General features: G+C 45.2%; 1 protein-coding gene and 1 pseudogene across 8 annotated transcripts in view; one reads left to right on the forward strand and one right to left on the reverse strand.

Annotated features, from left to right (window-relative positions):
• Window positions 1–18,501, forward strand: part of epb41l2 (erythrocyte membrane protein band 4.1 like 2) — a 124,317-nt gene that overhangs the window by 41,388 nt on the left and 64,428 nt on the right. The gene's annotated exons all lie outside the window — the stretch shown is intronic.
• On the reverse strand, window positions 238–10,846 carry LOC137353501 (glycerol-3-phosphate acyltransferase 4 pseudogene; annotated as a pseudogene).

Raw genomic sequence — 18,501 nt, forward strand, 5'->3', positions numbered from 1 at the left:
TATTCAGTGTTAAGCATTTCATAAAAAGCATGTTTTCATAAGATACATTTACCATCAATCATCTGATTTCAGATGTCTTATTTCATGCAAGTTGACATGTAATTTAAAGAAGCATTGCTGTCATATGCTGTGGATAACAATTTGGAGCCGTTATAGTTTGTGTTTTTTATTAATTAATACACGTTCCTTTTGGGAAAATCAGAATTGGAAGCTTAGCCTAGTCTCTTACATGTTCGCTCAGCCTTCTTGTAACAAGAATGCGATCTCTGTCCTCTGATCTCTATCTCTATCTCTAAATAAATAAATAAATAAACAGCCGTTCGATAAATATCCCACCATGGTCATTCCAATCACCAACAAGCTAATGCCAGTAATTGCCAGGGTAACCCTCAGTGGAAGTAGAAAACAGTACCATACAAAGACACCCAGCCCCCACAGGACAGTCAGGCGAAGGCTGATGCACTGAAAATTATTATTAGTTCTCATCATCAAATTCCAAGATTTCAACTCTTCTGCAGTGAATCGTTTTGATACATCACTGTCCACATTGGTCTCGACACCCTTCCTGCAGGAGTAGAAGATATCCGACATTTCAAACTTCCGGCTGTCCGGGGATCTGTTGCTCCCATTCTGTTGCATCTCCTTTATCTCCTCCTTCAGAGATGTGGGTTCCTTCATTATTATACCATTAGAGTTGGTTTTGTAGATCAGGTGTTTTCTCTCGTGGGCTCCTCTTTCTATCAGCAGTGTTGCCCGCTCAAAGATTTTGAGCAGGGTTTTCATGTAGTGCTTGCGGATGCCAAAGGACACACCAGTGATGGCAGGTACAATGCTGAAGATCAGTAGAAGGGTGATCCAGACAGTCAAGGAGATGCCCAGCAGGATACAGACCAGGTTTTCGAAGGGACTAAACAAGATGGTAGCAACATGGATACATGGAATAAAAGGGATGGTAGCAACATGGATACAAAGTTGGCCGAGTGACAGGAAACAAAGACTAGTGTTTAATGGATTGTTACGACCAGGTGAGAAAGAGGTCTGGGGTTCCCTTTCAGCCTTCACCTGGTCTTATCATAACGGTTTAATTTTAAACACACCGTGTTTTTAGCTTCCCCCTTGGTAAATCCTTTTTCACCGCTTTCCAATTATAAGGCAAAGAAACCAGCACAAACAGGCTTTCTTAGGTTTAAAGAAGAAAAATTGAAATTTATTAAACTTAAACTATAATTTGGTGAATGCCTACGGATACACGCTGCACCCCAGGCTGGCATGCATACGCGATGCACACATGCAAGTAGGGACAGAAAAGAACAGAAGAAAAATAAAGTGGAAAGATTTGAGGCAGTATCTGAAGAGTTGTTGTTATGGTTCTTGAAACTCACTGTAGAGTCCTTGATTGATTGTAGGTAGATCTTGCTTTTCGTTGGGGCCCAGTATTCTTCTTGAACCTTGTTTGTTGGAGACTTTTCTCTCTTGGGGTTCATGTATCTTCATTGGATTCAGAGGCTTGTGAGAAAGAGATGAGAACAGACAGGAAGTCTTCAGTCCAGGACTTTCTGCTTTCTGCAGACTCTCAGTTCAAACTGTACAATTCAGAAACCCAGGTTGCTAAGCAGGTTAGTCATGTGACTAACTGGGTCTGACCACGTCTTGGCTATGTGTATTGTATCATCTTAGCAGGGAATAGAATGCACTTCCCTGCCTTCAATGTCTGTTAGTATGTAAATGTGTTTTTTTCCAGCCAAGGTCTGGCAGTCCTTGTAACAGGCCTTCTCTTCCCAGCAACAATTTGAAATTTAATGTCCATGTGGCAAAATTAATGTGCCTCATTCTTGGCAGGTGAGGGCCTGCATGACATTGTTTTTCAGGCTGGAGGAAGGTTTGTATGCATGACTGACAGAGACTGGGCTGCATTGAGGGCGGTCTCAGTGACAACATTTCCCCTGGAGTACAGTTCCAGGTAGTGCTCAACCCAGCGGTCCATTTGCTTGCGTTGGTCAGTGATTGTGTCCCCTGATTTAGATTTAAGGTGGGGCGATCTTCTTGATGGTTGGCCCAAAAGCTCTCTTAATGCCATCATACATTCCTCTGATGTTTCCGGTGTCTGAGGCCAGCTGAATATGACTGCATAGGTGTTGCCAGTAGTCATTTGCGCAGGGCCTGGCTGTTCTTTGTGCAGCACTTCTGGCTGCTTTAAGTGCTATGGATGTTAACTCGCTGGGGGCTTTCTTGTAGTTCAGCAGTGCAATGCGCTTAGCGGTTATGACAGGTTCCAGCTCTTCAAAGTGAGATTGAAACCAGTCTGCATTCCGCTTCACACGTTTGCCATATGTGGTCATTGCTGACTCATAGATGGTGTCTCTGATGTGGGCCCACTTGGTCTCTGCATCCCCTGTGGGATTGTTTTGAAGGGCTTTTTCAAGTGAATTTAGAAATTTACGTAACAGCTGTGGATAAGAAATTCTGCTCGTGTTGATGCGCGAGTGACCCTTCTGCTTGGAGTGATGCAGCTTCTTTGGTTTGAGTCTAACCTTGCTGCACACCAGGGAGTGGTCGGTGTCGCAGTCCGCACTGTGGAAGCTGCGTGTGATTTGAACGCTGTTTAAGGAGGCTCGCCTTGTGACGATGAGGTCCAGCTGGTGCCAACGACGTGATCTTGGGTGCCTCCAAGAAACCTGGTGACAACCCATATAAGTATCAAAGAGGGCAGCGCAGTGGTTAGCACTGCAGCCTCACAGCTCCAGGGACTCTGGTTCGAATCTGGGTACTGCCTGTGCGGAGTTTGCAAGTTCTCCCTGTGACCGCGTGGGTTTTCGCCGGGTGCTCCGGTTTCCTCCCACAGCCAAAGACTTGCAGGTGATAGGTAAATTGGCCATTGTAAATTGCCCCAAGTGTAGGTAGGTGGCAGGGAATATGGGATTACTGTAGGGTTAGTATAAATGGGTGGTTGTTGGTCGGCACAGACTCGGTGAGCTTGTTTCAGTGCTGTATCTCTAAATAAAAAAAATACTGAAAACTTCTACTGGGAGGATATGTTCACCAAGCTCAACACCATCATGGGCAAAGCAGTATGTTTGATTAGCACCCCATCCAGCACCTTAAACATTCATTTTCTCCACCACTGGAAGAATGTAGATTCCTGCCAAAACGTATCCCCTCACACTTATCTGCGTTAAATTTCAACTTCCATCTGTCTGACTACTTTACCCAAGTCTTAGTGAAGCCTGTTAATATCTTCATTATTTACTACATTTTAGTTTCATATCATCTGTAAAAATTGTAATTGTGCCCTGTATATCCAAGTCCAGGTCATTAACATGAATCAAAAGGTAGTAGCTTGTATACCGACACGTGGGGGACACCAATGTATGTCTCCCTCCTGGGGGTGTATGTGCATCTTTGTATGTCACCAAGATGGCAGGACATATTGAGAGAGTAGTTAGTAAAGCGCATGGGATCTTGGGCTTCATAAATAGAGGTATTGAGTACAAAAACAGGGAAGTTATGCTGAACCTTTATTAAGCTCCGGTTAGGCCCCAACTGGAGTAATGCATTCAGTTCTGGTCACCACACTTCAGGAAGGATGTGAGGATCCTTGAGAGGCTGCAGAGGAGAATTCCCTTGCATATAATTGCCCAATTCCCCTTTGAATGCTTCAATTGAACCTGCCTCCACCACATTCTCAGACAGCGCACTCCAGACCCTGACCACTTGCTGCGAGAAAAAGTTTTTCCTCATGTCACTTTTGCTTCTCTTACCAAAGATTTTAAATCTGTGCCCTCTCGTTCTCGATCCTTTCACAAATGGGAACAGTTCTCTGTCTACTCTGTCCAGACACCTCATGATTTTGAATACCTCTATTAAATCACCTCTCAGCCTTCACCTCTCCAAGGAAAACAGTCCCAACTCTCTAATCTAACTTCATAACTGAAATTCCTCATCCCTGGAACCATTCTCGTGAATTTTTTCTGTATACTCTCCAATGCCCTCACCTCTTTCCTCAAATGCAGCGCCCAGAATTGGACACAGTATTCCAGCTGAGGTCGAACTAGTGTGTTATGCAAATTCAACATAACTTCCTTGCTCTTGTACGCTATGCCCCTATTAATAAAGCCCAGGATACTATGCTTTATTAACCGCACTCTCAACCTGTCCTGCCACCTTCAATGACTTATGCACATTTACACCTAGGTCCCTCTGCTCCTGCACCCCCTTTAGAATTGCATCCTTTACCTTTATCGTCTCTCCACGTTCTTCCTACCAAAATGAATCACTTCACATTTCTCTGCATTGAACTACATCTGCCGCCTGTCTGCCCATTCCACCAACTTGTCTATGTCCTTTTGAAGTTCTACACCATCCTCCTCACAGTTCACAATGCTTCCAAGTTTCGTATCAACTGCAAACTTTGAAATTGTGCCCTGCACACCAAGGACTAGGTCCTTAATACATATCAGGAAAAGCAACGGTCCCAACACTGGATCCCTGGGGAACTCCAGTACAAACCAGTCATGGATGAGCTGGATGTACAGCCAACAAAATCAGAACTCAGTGATGCCATTGATTCTCCAGCCAGCGGAAAAGCCCCTGGGAAGGACGGCATTACCCTGAAATAATCAAGAGTGCTAAGCCTGCTATACTCTCAGCACTCTACGAACTGCTTTGCCTGTGCTGGGACGAGGGAGCAGTACCACAGGACATGCGCGATGCCAATATCATCACCCTCTATAAAAACAAAGGTGACCGCGGTGACTGCAACAACTACCGTGGAATCTCCCTGCTCAGCATAGTGGGGAAAGTCTTCGCTCGAGTTGCTTTAAACAGGCTCCAGAAGCTGGCCGAGTGTGTCTACCCTGAGGCACAGTGTGGCTTTCGAGCAGAGAGATCGACCATTGACATGCTGTTCTCCCTTCGTCAGCTACAGGAGAAATGCCGCGAACAACAGATGCCCCTCTATGTTGCTTTCATTGATCTCACCAAAGACCTCGTAAGCAGACGTGGTCTCTTCAGACTACTAGAAAAGATCGGATGTCCACCAAAGCTTCTAAGTATCATCACCTCATTCCATGACAATATGAAAGGCACAATTCAGCATAGCGGCGCCTCATCAGACCCCTTTCCTATCCTGAGTGGCATGAAACAGGGCTGTGTTCTCGCACCCACACTGTTTGCGATCATCTTCTCCCTGCTGCTCTCACATGCGTTCAAGTCTTCAGAAGAAGGAATTTTCCTCCACACAAGATCAGGTGGCAGGTTGTTCAACCTTGCCCATCTAAGAGCGAAGACCAAAGTACGGAAAGTCCTCATCAGGGAACTCCTCTTTGCTGATGATGCTGCATTAACATCTCACACTGAAGAGTGTCTGCAGAGTCTCATTGACAGGTTTGCGGCTGCCTGCAACGAATTTGGCCGAACCATCAGCCTCAAGAAAACGAACATCATGGGACAGCAGAAATGCTCCATCCATCAATATCGGCGACCATGCTCTGGAAGTGGTTCAAGAGTTCACCTACCTAGGCTCAACTATCACCAGTAACCTGTCGATGCAGAAATCAACAAGCACATGGGAAAGGCTTCCACTGCTATGTCCAGACTGGCCAAGAGAGTGTGGGAAAATGGTGCACTGACACGGAATACAAAAGTCCGCGTGTATCAGGCCTGTGTCCTCAGTACCTTGCTCTATGGCAGCGAGGCCTGGACAACGTATGTCAACCACGAGCGACGTCTCAATTCATTCCATCTTCGCTGCCTCCAGAGAATCCTTGGCATCAGGTGGCAGAAACGTATCTCCAACACAGAAGTCCTCGAGGCGGCCAACATCCCCAGCTTATACACACTACTGAGCCAGTGCGCTTGAGATGGCTTGCCATGTGAGCCGCATGGAAGATGGCTGGATCCCCAAGTACAGTGAGCTCATCACTGGTATCAGACCCACCGGCCGTCTGCAAACGCGACATGAAGTCCTGTGACATTGATCACAAGTCGTGGGAGTCAGTTGCCAGCGATTGCCAGAGCTGGCGGGCAGCCATAAAGGCGGGGCTAAAGTGTGGTGAGTCGAAGAGACTTAGTTGGCAGGAACAAAGACAAAAGCGCAAGGAGAGAGCCAACTGCGTAACAGCCCTGACAACCAATTTTATCTGCAGCACCTGTGGAAGAGTCTGTCACTCTAGAATTGGCTTTTATAGCCACTCCAAGCGCTGCTCTACAAACCACTGACAACCTCCAGGCGCTTACCCATTGTCGCTCGAGATAAGGAGGCCAAAGAAGAAGTAAAATTGTGTGGGATAATCTACCAACAGCAGTTTCAGTAGTATTTAACCAGACACATTTTAACCAGTTCTACAGGTCCCTGGTGGAGTCTTGTTTATTCATTCTCTAGAAAATTTAATGATGCATTCTTTTTAAGTTCAAATAAAGTGCAAGAGGTTTCTGGTGTAGGGTAAAGCCCAGGCTGCTCTTTTGAAGGAGTTGAAAGGGACAACTAAGTCACATTTTTAGGCATAGCAAAGTAAAAACACTTTGGATGTGAGTTACTTCATCCTTAGGGTATTTGGCATAAGTGAAACGATGAGGCCCCAATGCCCATCTTTCTTCCCTGTCTCCCACAGAGTGTTAAATTAAGTTTGAGATGGCAACACTGGTCAGACTGCATTTTTGATATAACAGTTGATGATGGACAACTTGGGGTGCAGCTTGATGTGTATCTTGATCTTGAGATCCCACTAAAGTTGTAAACTCAGGTGCTGGAGTTTTTCATTTTGGGCAAGAACTAGTTTGGAGAACCCCTATGCTAGAATGCTTTAAGAAGCAGGAGTATGAGCTAATCATCATGCAATCCTGGGCACCATAGCTAAGGTACAGCTAAAGTTGGTCCGGTGCCACCATTTTTAAGAAAATACATTTCTTTCAACAGTCTAAAATTGGTTCTCAAATGGAATGTATCCTGTTCAATAAGAAAGATGTATATTTATTGCACTTTGTCCTTAGAGGTGCATGCTTAAGCGACCGACAATTCTTCGACTTGCCATAATCTGCTTACTGGATTTAATATTGGCTTGCAATGCACTATTCAAGCTCTTCTTAACATGGCAAATGTAATCACCGAGAGTGGAATTTTTGTAGACTAACACAGCTGCTGACCTTATTTACAATACAACAGCAATATGAAGCACAAAACTCAGTAAATAGTAAAAGTACAGTGTACATAAAATATATGCAAAGAAGAAAATCTTAAAGGACTTAATTATCATTCTTGGAACAGCTTGGATTAAATGGGCCTATAGATTCGCTGTGCAAAAGTTGGTTTTGTTGTCTTTTATAACTGTGCCAGCTTGTTTCCATCCTTCAAGCAGCGAATGAAAACTGAGCCTTTCATGCTGACCAAGCACCAGATGTCAAAACAACAGCCATCTTTTTTCAATATCCCACCTTTTAACATGTTTTAGTCTGTCAAATCCAAAACTTTGGTATAGAAATGTTTACACAATCTCACCAATGTGTCATGTATATCTACAACTAACAATAGTAAAAATAATAGTAAAACTATTTCTAATATGTAATTTTCCTCTCTCATGCACAGTTTTACAAAGAAAATTAGTTCTTTCACAATTGAGGAGTAGCTTATCTCAGTAAATGGCTGGCTACAATGATCCTAATTGCAATAGTTCTAATCCCACTGCCATCATAGCATATCATCTAAGGCTGTTGGATATTTCCTGATCTTCAAGTGATTTTTCCATCAACTGTGAGTCAGTGGAGGGCAGGAAAGGGATACACAGCATTCCTTTGGACTGCAATGTGAGCATTTCTCCCATTTAGGAATCTAGTTACCTGAATTCTGAAGCTGTCAGCAAGTGGTTCCTTTAGGTTAGATTTTCCAGGTTTCATTTGTCACTGTTCTAAAATGTTTGAATACTTCTGGCAAAACTGGAGTTAATACTAGGAGCTGGCCTGACCAAAGCACTACAAAGTTTAAGTGGAACTTCACCTGCCTTTTACTGTACTGCTCTGTTTCTGCTTACACCCTTGTAAAACACCTTGGGACATTTCTCTGCGTTAAAGTTGTTATATATTTTTTTATTTGTTCATGAGATGTGGCCATCACTGGCAAGGCCAGCATTTATTGCCCAGCCCTAATTGCTGTTGAGAAGGTAGTGGTGAGATACTCCATGAACTGCTGCAGTCTTTGGTCTAGGTACATGCACAAGTCTGTTAGGGAGGGAGAAATTTGACCCAGTGACAATGAAGGAACATCGAAACAGCTTCTGGAGTCGGTGCGCGCTGACTGAGTTTGAAAAAAATTCAAACAGTGACATCACAGGAAAGCTGTAAGGTGATTGGTTAGTGAATAACTGTAAATAGCTAGGTTAGTACACTGCTGTTAGGGTGCTTGTGTTAATAGTGTTAATAGCTGTAAATTAAAAAAATGTAAAATTATGATTTATGTAGCTACCTTATAATTAATTAAGATAGGTAAGCAGAAGGGAAGTAAGAATTTGGTGAGTCTACTGTTCTGTTTTAATTTAAGCAGTATGGTTTATTGTATTACCAAGGTTTAAATTAGTGCAGTAAATGCTGGTGGGGAGAGGCATTAATTAAAACTTTTTATTTATTTATTTAGAGATACAGCACTGAAACAGGCCTATACTAGGGGCAATTGATAATGGCCAATTTACCTATCAACCTGCAAGTCTTTGGCTATTAATTAAGTAAATAAAGAATTAATTATTTAGAACACAATAAGGATGACAGGGCAGGTGATGTGCTGCAGTATGTGGGAGCTCGTGGACTCCACTGTGATTCACAGCAACCACAGCTGCAGTACGTGTCTTCTGCTTGAGGAGCTTTGGCTCAGATTTGGAGCTCGAGGCCGAGCTACAGACACTGCGATGCATCAGGATGGGGAAAGTTACCTAGACGCTTTGTTCCAGAAGGCAGTCACACCCCATAGGATAGGATCTTCTGATTTGGTCAGTGCTCAAGAACAGGAGGATATGACTGCAAGTAAAGTAGGAAAGGGGATCAAGCAGGCAGAAGTGGAGCAGCCTTAGCCCTTGCAATTGTCCAAGAGGTTTGAGGTTCTTTGAGCTTGTCTGGATGAGATTGGGGGCAACAGGGTGGATGAGCAAACTGACCATGGTACAGGAAACTATTCAAGAGGGGGGAATAAATAGGAATGTAGTGATAGTAGGGGACAGTATTGTCAGGGGGATAGACACCATTCTCTGCAGTCAAGAGAGAGTCCAGAAGGCTTTTGTTGCCTGCCTGGTGCGAGGATTCGGGACATCTGCTCAGGACTGGAGAGGAACTTGCAACGGGAGGGAGAGGATCCAATTGTCATGGTCCACATGGGTACCAATGACATAAATAGGACTAGGAAAGAGGTTCTGCATAGGGCGTATGAACAGCTAGGGGCTAAATTAAAAAGCAGAACCTCAAAGATAATCTCTGGATCCAGTCTCTGGTGACTAGATGTGTAGATGAGGGTAAAGCAGTTGATGGAGTCTACATGGACTTCAGTAAGGCTTTTGATAAGGTCCCGCATGGGGGATTGATTAAGAAGCCCATGGATCCAGGGCAATATGGCAAATTGGATCCAAAATTGGCTTAGTGGCAAGAGACAGAGGCTAATGGTCAAGGATTTTTTTTTGCGAGTGGAAGTCTGTGACCAGTGGTGTACCACAGGGATCTGTGCTGGGTCCCTTGCTGTTTGTAGTGTACATTAATGATTTAGACGTGAATATAGGAAGTATGACCAGTAAGGTCGCAGATGACACGAAAATTGGTGGTGTCATAAATAATGAGGAGGAAAGCCTTGGATTACAGGACGATCTAGATGAGTTGGTAGGATGGACGGAGCTGTGGAAAATGGAAATTAATCCTGAGAAGTGTGAGGTGATGCATTTTGGGAGGACTAACAAGGCAAGGGGACATACGATGGATGGTAGGACCCTAGGAAGTACAGAGGGTCAGAGGGACCTTGGTGTACTTGTCCATAGATCACTGAAGGCAGCAGCACAGGTAGATAAGGTGGTTAGGAAGGCATATGGGATACTTGCTTTTATTAGCCGAGGCATAGAATATAAGAGCAGGGAGGTTATGATGGAGCTGTATAAAACGCTAGTTAGGCCACAGCTAGAGTACAGTGTGTACAGTTCTGGTCACCACACTGTAGGAAGGATGAGATTGCACTGGAGAGGGTGCAGAGGAGATTCACCAGGATGTTGCCTGGGCTGGAGATTTTCAGCTATGAAGAGAGACTGGATAGGCTAGGATTGTTTTGCTGAGAGCAGAGAAGGCTGAGGGGGGACATGATTGAGGTATGCAAAATTATGAGGGGCATTAATAGGTTAGATAGGAAGAAATGTTTTCCCTTAGCAGCGGTGTCAATAACCAGGGGGCATAGATTTAATGTAAGGGGCAGGAGGTTTAGAGGGGATTTGAGGAAAAATTTTTTCACCCAGAGGGTGGTTGGAATCTGGAACGCACTGCCTGAAGAGTTGGTGGAGGCAGGAACCCTCACAACATTTAAGAAGTATTTAGATGAGCACTTGAAACGCCATAGCATACATGGCTATGAGCCAAGTGCTGGAAAATGGGATTAGAATAGTTAGGTGTTTGATGGCCGGTACAGACATGATGGGCTGAAGGGCCTGTTTCTGTGCTGTATAACTTTATGACTCTTACCTGAGCCGCAAGCAAATTGGAGTAGAATAAATAAGATAAGAGAGTTAAATGTGGGCTCAAAGATTGGTGTGGTAGAAATGGGTTTCGATTCATGGGGCACTGGCACCAGCACTGGGGAAAGTGGGAGTTGTACTGTTGGGTTGGTCTTCACCTGAACCATGCTGGGACCAGTGTTCTGGCGAGTCGTATAACTAGGGCAGTAGTGAAGGCTAATTAAACTAAGTAGTGGGAGCGAGGGATCAAGTGAGAGAAGATATGATAAGTTTGAGAGAGAGGACAAGGCAAGAGAGCAAGGTAGCCATAAGAGAAATAATAATCGGAGCATGGCAGGAAGGGACAGAATGTACAAAATTGAGAGTGTGCAAGCAGCCAAGGCTAGAGGTTGTGTAAATAGTAAAAAGACAAAACAAAATTTGTGTATTTGAATGCACGTAGCATTTGTAACAAAACAAATGAATTGATAGCTCAAATGGAAATGAGGATGTATGATCTGATAGCCATTGCAGAGACAAGGCTGCAAGATGACAAAGGCTGGGACCTGAATATTCAAAGGTACATGACGTTTCAGAAGGACAGGAAACTAGGAAAAGGTGGAGGGGTAGTTCTGTTAATTAAGGATGACAGTACAATAGAGAGAGGTGACCTGAGTTCTAAAGACAGGGGCAGCGCAGTGGTTAGCACCGCAACCTCACAGCTCCAGCGACCCGGGTTCAATTTCTGGGTACTGCCTGTGTGGAGTTTGCAAGTTCTCCCTGTGTCTGTGTGAGTTTCCTCCGGGTGCTCCGGTTTCCTCCCACAGCCAAAAGACTTGCAGGTTGTTAGGTAAATTGGCCATTATAAATTGCCCCTAGTATAGGTAGGTGGTAGGGGAATATAGGGACAGGTGAGGATGGAGTAGGAATATGGGATTAGTGTAGGATTAGTATAAATGGGTGGTTAATGGTCGACACAGACTCGGTGGGCTGAAGGTCCTGTTTCAGTGCTGTATCTCTAAATCTAAATCTAAAAAGACAAGATGTAGAATCAGTTTGCGTAGAGGTAAGAAATAGTAAAGGTAGGAAGTCACTTGGGGGAGTAGTTTATAGGCCCCAAAACAGTAACCACAGTGTAGGATGGGGTTTACAGGAAGGAAAGAAATGGGGGCTTGAGAAAGGTACGGCAATAATCATGGATGATTTTAATCTGCAGATAGCTTGGACGAATCAGATTGGCAAAGGTAGCCTGGAAGGTGAGTTCATGGAGTGCTTTCGGGACAGTTTCTTAGAGCAGCACATTCTAGAGCCAACCAGAGAGCAGGCTACTCTGGATCTGGTAATGTGTAATGAGACAGGATTAATTAATGACCTCATAGTAAAGTGCCCCTAGGTAGCAGTGATCACAGCATGATCAAATTTCGCATTCAGTTTGAAGGTGAGAAGAGTGGATCTAAGACTAGTGTTTTAAAGTTAAATAAGGGTAATTATGAGGATTTGAAGATAGAGCTGGCTAGAGTAAACTGGGAATTAGGTTAAGGGATAAGTCAATAGAGATGCAGTGGTAGACATTTAAGCAGATATTTCATAACACTCAGCAAAGATACATTCCCAGTGAGAAAGAAAGACTCTAGGGGAAGGATGCACCGTCTGTGGCTAACTAAGGAAGTTAGAGAGTATCAAATTGAAAGAAAAGGCTTACAATTCAGCAAAGAGTCATGGCAGGTCACAAGATTGGACAGAATATTAAAAAAACAGCAAAGAAAGAGTAAAAGAATAATGAGTGAGAAATTAGAGTATGAGAGAAAGCTAGCTAGAAATATAAAAACGGGTAGTAAGAGTTTCTACAGGTATTTAAAAAGGAAAACAGTAAGTAAAGTGAGTGGTTCTCTGGGGAGTTAATAATGGAAAATAAGGAAATGGTGGAGGAACTGAACAGATTTTTTGCATCTGTCTTCACTGTAAAGGATACAAATAACATCCCAGAAATAATCATGAATCAAGAGTTGATAGAGAGGGAGGAACTTAAAACAATTTCCATCACCAGGGAAAGGGTACTGAGAAAATTATTAGAACTAAAAGCTGACAAGTCCCCAGGTCCTGATGGACTTCATCCTAGGGTCTTAAAAGAAGTGGATGCTGTGATAGTGGATGCATTGGTTTTAATTTTCCAAAATTCCCTTCTTTCTGGAAAGGTCCCATCAGATTGGAAAATAGCAAATGTAACGCTGCTATTCAAGAAAGGAGGAAGACAAAAAGCAAGAAACTACAGGCCAGCTAGCTTAACATGTTATGGAGAAAATGCTGGAATCCATTATTAAGGAGGTTATAGCAGGTCATTTAGAAAATCTCAATGCAATCAGGCAGAGTCAACATGATTTTGTGAAAGGGGTTTGACTAATTTATTAGAGTTCTTTGAGGAAGTAACAAGCAACGTGGATAAAGGGGAGCCTGTGGGTGTGGTGTACTTGGATTTCCAGAAGACATTTGACAAGGTACCACATCAAAGGTTACTAAATAAAATAAAAGCCCATGGTATAAGGGGTAACATATTAGCATGGATGGAGGATTGGTTAGCTAACAGGAAAGTAGGCATAAATGGGTCGTTTTCAGGTTGGCAGTCTGTAACTAGTGGAGTGCCACAGCGTTCAGTGCTGGGGCCTCAACCATTTACAATCTATGTCAATGACTTGGATGAAGGGACAGAATGTATAGTTGCTAAATTTGCTGATGCCACAAAGATAGATAGGACAGTAAGTTGTGAAGAGGACATTTTTCCAGCTCGCCGCTGATCTTGCCGGTTTATCATCTGTTACCTTCAACCCCTTCCCACCATCTCCTCCACCAATCGCAGTACTTTTACCCGCTCTCCCCTGCCCCCCAGCCCCCAACCCCCGCCCTGAAAACTTGCCTGCTCCGCCCCCCCCCCAACCAGTGTTCCACCTCGGATCTCCAAACAGAGATCCAAAGTCGCGGGAGTTCCGGCAACCGACCAGAATATTGCAGTAGGACAGCCAGCGGCAGCAGCTGAGTAGTTAATTCATTCATTTTAATGTATTAATGTTTAAATTGTGATGCCGCAGCCAAGCGGCGGGGAGGGCTGCCACGCGGCCTCGCCGCCACTGGTAATATGGGGCGGGGCCTTCCCGGTGTTGAGGGCAGTTGCGGGCCTCTCCTGGAGGTATTTTCTGGGTCTCCCTGACATTGGGGGGCAGTAAAATACAGCCCAAGGAGTCTGCAAAGGGATATTTTAATTAATAAATCTGGAATTAAAAGCTAGTCTAATGATGGCCATTAAACCATTGTCGATTGTTGTAAAAACCCATCTGGTTCACTAATGTCCTTTAGGGAAGGAAATCTGCTGTCCTTACCTGGTCTGGCCTACATGTGACTCCAGACCCACAGCAATGTGGTTAACTCTTAGATGCCCTCTGAAATGGCCTAGCAAGCCACTCATTTGTACCTGACCGCTATAAAGTCAATAAAAAGGAATGAAACCGGACGGACCACCCGGCATCGACCCAGGCACCGGAAACGACAACGGCAAACTTAGCCTTGTCGACCCTGCAAAGTCCTCCTTACTAACATCTGGGGGCTTGTGCCAAAGTTGGGAGAGCTGTCCCACAGACTAGTCAATCAACAGCCTGACATAGTCATACTCACGGAATCCTACCTTACAGACAATGTCCCAGACACTGCCATCACTATCCCCCCGGGTATGTCCTGTCCCACCGGCAGGACAGACCCAGCTGAGGTGGTGGCACAGTGGTATACAGTAGGGAGGGAGTTTCCCTGGGAGTCCTCAACATCGACTCTAGATCCCATGAAGTCTCATGGCATCAGGTCAAACATGGGCAAGGTAATCTCCTACTGATTACCACCTACTGCCCTCTCTCAGCTGATGACTCAGTACTCCTCCATGTTGAACACCATTTGGAGGAAGCACTGAGGGTAGCAAGGGCACAAAATGTACTCTGGGTGGGGGACTTCAATGTCCATCACCAAGAGTGGCTCAGTAGCACCACTACTGACTGAGCTGGCCAAGTCCTAAAGGACATAGCTGCTAGACTGGGTCTGCGGCAGGTAGTGGGGGAACCAACATGAGGGAAAAACATACTTTACCTCGTCCTCACCAGTCTGCCTGCCGCAGATGCTTCTGTCCATGACAGTATTGGTAGGAGTGACCACCGCACAGTCCTTGTGGAGAAGAAGTCCCGCCTTCACATTGAGAATACCGTCCATCGTGTTGTGTGGCACTATCACTGTGCTAAATGGGATAGATTTCGAATCGATCCAGCAATGCAAAACTGGGCATCCATGAGGCACTGTGGGCCATCAGCAGCAGCAGAATTGTACTCAACCACAATCTGTAACCTCATGGCCCGGCATATCCCCCACTTTACCATTACCATCAAGCCAGGAGACCAACCCTGGTTCAATGAAGAGTGCAGGTGGGCATGCCAGGAGCAGCACCAGGAATACCTCAAAATGAGGTGTCAACCTGGTGAAGCTATAACCCAGGACTACTTGCATGCCAAACTGTGTAAGTAGCATACGATAGACAGAGCTAAGCGATCCCATAACCAACGAATCAGATCGAAGCTCTGCAGTCCTGCCACTTCCAGCCGTGAATGGTGGTGGACAATTAAACAAGTAACTGGAGGAGGTGGCTCCACAAATATCCCCATCCTCAATGATGGGGGAGCCCAGCACATCAGTGCGAAAGATAAGGCTGAAGCATTTGCAACAATCTTCAGCCAGAAATGCCGAGTTGATGATCCATCTCTGCCTCCTCCGAAGTCCCCAACATCACAGATGCCAGACTTCAGCCAATTCGATTCACGCCGCGTGATATCAAGAAATGACTGAAGGCACTGGATACTGCAAAAGCTATGGGCCCCTGACAATATTCTGGCAATAGTAATGAAGACCTGTGCTCCAGAATTTGCCGCGCCCCTAGCCAAGCTGTTCCAGTACAGCTACAACACTGGCATCTACCCTGCAATGTGGAAAATTGCCCAGGTATGTCCTGTACACAAAAAGCAGGACAAGTCCAACCCGGCCAATTACCACCCCATCAGCCTACTCTCAATCATCAGTAAAGTGATGGAAGGTGTCATCAACAGTGCCATCAAGCGGCACTTGCTTAGCAATAACCTTCTCAGTGACGCTCGGTTTGGGTTCCGCCAGGGCCACTCAGCTCCTGACCTCATTACAGCCTTGGTTCAAACATGGACAAAAGACCTGAACTCGAGGTGAAGTGAGAGTGACTGCCCTTGACATCAAGGCAGCATTTGACCGAGTATGGCATCAAGGAGCCCTAGCAAAACTGAGGTCAATGGGAATCCGGGGGAAAACCCTCCGCTGGCTGGAGTCAGACCTAGCACAAAGGAAGATGGTTGTAGTTGTTGGAAGTCAATCATCTCAGCTCCAGGACATCACTGCAGGAGTTCCTCAGGGTAGTGTCCTGGGCCCAACCATCTTCAGCTGCTTCATCAATGACCTTCCTTCAATCATAAGGTCAGAAGTGGGGATGTTCGCTGATGATTGCACAATGTTCAGCACCATTCGTGACCCCTCAGATACTGAAGCAGTCAGTGTAGAAATGCAGCAAGACCCGGACAATATCCAGGCTTGGGCTGATAAGTGGCAAGTAACATTCGCACCACACAAGTGCCAGGCAATGACCATCTCCAACAAGAGAAAATCTAACCATCTCCCCTTGACATTCAACGGCATTACCATCGCTGAATCCCCCACTATCAACATCCTAGGGGCTACCATTGACCAGAAACTGAACTGGAGTAGCCATATAAATACTGTGGCTACAAGAGCAGGTCAGAGGCTAAACTTTTGTGAATCATGTGCAAGGTCACCCAGATCCCTCTGCACCGCAGCATTCTGGAATCTCTTTCCATGTAAATCTGCTTTTTAAATTCTTCCTGCCAAAGTGGACAACCTCCCAATTTTCACACATTGTATTCCATCTGCCAAATTTTTGCCCACTCACTTAACCTATCTATATCTCTGCACTTTGTGCCCTCCTCAAAACTTGCTTTCCAAGCTATCTTTGTATCATCTGCAAATTTGGCTATAATACACCCTTCATCCAAGTCATTAGTATAGATCGTAAATAGTTGAGGCCCCAGCAGTGATCCTGTGGCACTCCACTAGCTACAGTTTGCCAACCTGAAAATACCCCATTTATCCAGACTTCTGTTTCCTGTTAGTTAATCCTCGATCTGTACTAATATATCACCCCCAGCACCATGAGATCTGATCTTGTGTTAGTAATCCTTTATGTGCCACGTTATTGAATGCCTTTTAGAAATCCAAATACACTGCATCAACTGGTTCCCCTTTATCCACCATGCTTTTTACAAAAAACTCTAATAAATTTGTGAAACAGTATTTCCCTTTCATTTTTTTTTACTCTTTCATGGTTTGTGGACATTGAGCTTGAACTGCTGCAGTCCATCTGGTACACGTATACTTACAGTGCTGTCAGGGAGGGAGCTCCAGAATTTTGATCCAGCGACAGTGAAGGAACGGTAATATATTTCCAAGTCAGGATGGTGTGTGACTTTGAGGGGTACTTGCAGGTGGTGGTGTTCCCATTCATCTGCTGCTTTTGTCCTTCTAGGTGGAAGAGGTTGCAGGTTTGGAAGGTGCTGTTGAAGGAGGTGTGGTGAGTTGCTGCAGTGCATCTTGTAGATGGTACACACTGCTGCCATTGTGTGTCGGTGGTGGAGGGAGTGAATGCTTAAGGTGACGATCAAGTGGGCTGCTTTGTTCTGGATGGTGTTGAGCTTCCAGCTTCCTGAGCGTAGTTGGAGCCACACTCATCCAGGCAAGTGGAGAGTATTCTATCCTGCTCCTGACTAATGACTTGTAGATGATAAACAGACTTTGGGGAGTCAGGAGGTGGGTTACTCACAGCAGAATTCCAGCCTCTGAGCTGCTCTTGTAGCCACAGTATTTAACCAGTTCAGTTTCTGGTCAATGGTAACCCCCAGGATGTTGATAGTGGGGGATTCAGTGATGGTAATGCCATTAAATGTCATGGGGAGATGGTTAGATTCTCTCTTATTGGAGATGGTGATTGGCTGACACTCATGTGGCACGAATGTTACTTGCCACTTATCAGCCCAAGTCTGAATGTTGTCCAGGTCTTGCTGCATGTGGACACGGACTGCATCAGTATCTGAGGAGACTCCCGAATGGTATGTTGCCTCCCGGGTGCCAGGGTCAGGGATGTCTCGGACCGAGTCTACAGATTCTTAAGGGGGAGGGGGAGCAGCCAGAGGTCGTGGTACATATCTGTACCAATGACCTAGCTAGGAAAAGGGATGAGGACCTGAAAAGCGAATATAGGGAGTTAGGTTGGAAGCTGAAAGGCAGGACGAGCAGAGTAGTATTCTCAGGATGTTACCGGTGCCACGTGCTAGTGAAGCTAGAAACAGAGAGCGAGTGCAGCTGAACACGTGGCTACAGAACTGGTGTAGGAGGGAGGGATTCAGATATGTGGATCATTGGGATACGTTCTGGGGAAGGTGGGACCTGTACAAGAAGGACGGGTTGCATCTGAACTGGAGGGGCACCAATATCCTGGGCGGGAGGTTTGGTAGAGCTCTTCGGGAGGGTTTAAACTAGTTTGGCAGGGGGATGGGAACCGGAGCTACGGATCAGTGGATGGGGTAGCTGTTGAACAGGCAGATACCGAGTGCAGAGAGTCTGTGAGGAAGGTTAGACAGTTGACAGGGCAAAGTTGCAGCCAGTATGATGGGTTGAAGTGTGTCTATTTTAACGCAAGAAGTGTCAGGAATAAGGGTGATGAACTTAG

This window comes from Heterodontus francisci, chromosome 3, assembly GCF_036365525.1.
Source record: "Heterodontus francisci isolate sHetFra1 chromosome 3, sHetFra1.hap1, whole genome shotgun sequence".
Classification (NCBI taxonomy): Eukaryota; Metazoa; Chordata; class Chondrichthyes; order Heterodontiformes; family Heterodontidae; genus Heterodontus; species Heterodontus francisci.